The 1,099-nt window shown below is 36.3% G+C and overlaps 1 non-coding gene across 1 annotated transcript; it reads left to right on the plus strand.

The window, feature by feature from the left end:
- The first annotated feature begins 656 nt into the window (after positions 1 to 656).
- Positions 657 to 767, plus strand: LOC112746372 (small nucleolar RNA snoR109). The gene has a single exon (XR_003174261.1). It is a non-coding gene; the product is annotated as a small nucleolar RNA snoR109 (small nucleolar RNA).
- Positions 768 to 1,099: the final 332 nt, after the last annotated feature.

Here is a 1,099-nt window from a genome sequence, read left to right on the forward strand (position 1 = left end):
TTTTTGTCTAAATTTACTTTTTCATAAGTAGAAGGCTGACTATGAAACCTCCCCATATATGTCGTACATATGTATTTAAATATTTATTAATCAATTTATTATTGTAAGTCGGAAAAAATACTATAACTTAGACCTTTTTTATTTTATAACCCTCAAAAAATTTTAAAACTAGTGATTGATACACTAGCCTAAACCTTGTTTTTGGTCATTGGCCTATACCTTTTTTGATTTCAGGCCTAAGCTGGTTTTATTGGGTTGGGTAGTAGGAAGCTGGGCTGAAATCGGTTTACCCTAATCAGGTCCAACTTAAAATTAGCCGAATCTTAAATGGGCCGAACTGGCTGGTTTTGAGAGTTTAGTAATTAAAATCCACCGCCCATCAGATTTGGTATGGACGGTGGAGATCTTTCCTTTGCGCACAGCTGTATAAATAGGTAATGTAGTCACCCTCATTGTTCCCAAATACTCTAGGGTTAGGGTTTCTCAATGTTCGTATGCAAGTTTTTGCAATTGCTCGCATCCAAAATCTAGTCTAACTTCTGATTTCTAACATTATGATTATTGAGTTAATCAAATTTCAATTTCGTTGTTGAAGGCTACATGTACCAAGGGAAGGGTAAAAGGTTTCAATACCCTTAATCTTGAATGTGCCATGGTGGCTGTAGCCAAATCAAGAAATTCGGTTAGGGAAGCTAACTGGCCGGTTGTTGTTAGATCCAATTTTTGGGTCTCCGTCGACACATCTGCTTACCGAGCTTCCCACATTCTGTTTGTGTTGCATTTGAAATTCTAGGTTTTTTAAACCCCTTTTTGATTTGTGATAAATGAGAAGGGGAGAAGAAGGAGATAGCTTTGGATTTTGGCTTTATTTTCTTGAAGACCCTTCTCTTACATTGAACACACTTTTGTTTTCTCGAAAGGGTCACTTTCCAGGCAATCTGCTTCGAATTTTCCAGCTGGTTGCGTCTAACGGTGACTACATATGCTTCTGTGTTCTTTCATTTCTGTTCCCAGAATATTGAAATATTGAAAGCATCTCGAGTCTCAAGAAAGTTGCATTGTTTAAAAAGTTTACCTGTTATATTTGAATTTTTATTAT

The sequence above is a fragment of the Arachis hypogaea genome, chromosome 14 (assembly GCF_003086295.3).
Source record: "Arachis hypogaea cultivar Tifrunner chromosome 14, arahy.Tifrunner.gnm2.J5K5, whole genome shotgun sequence".
NCBI classification, from domain to species: Eukaryota; Viridiplantae; Streptophyta; class Magnoliopsida; order Fabales; family Fabaceae; genus Arachis; species Arachis hypogaea.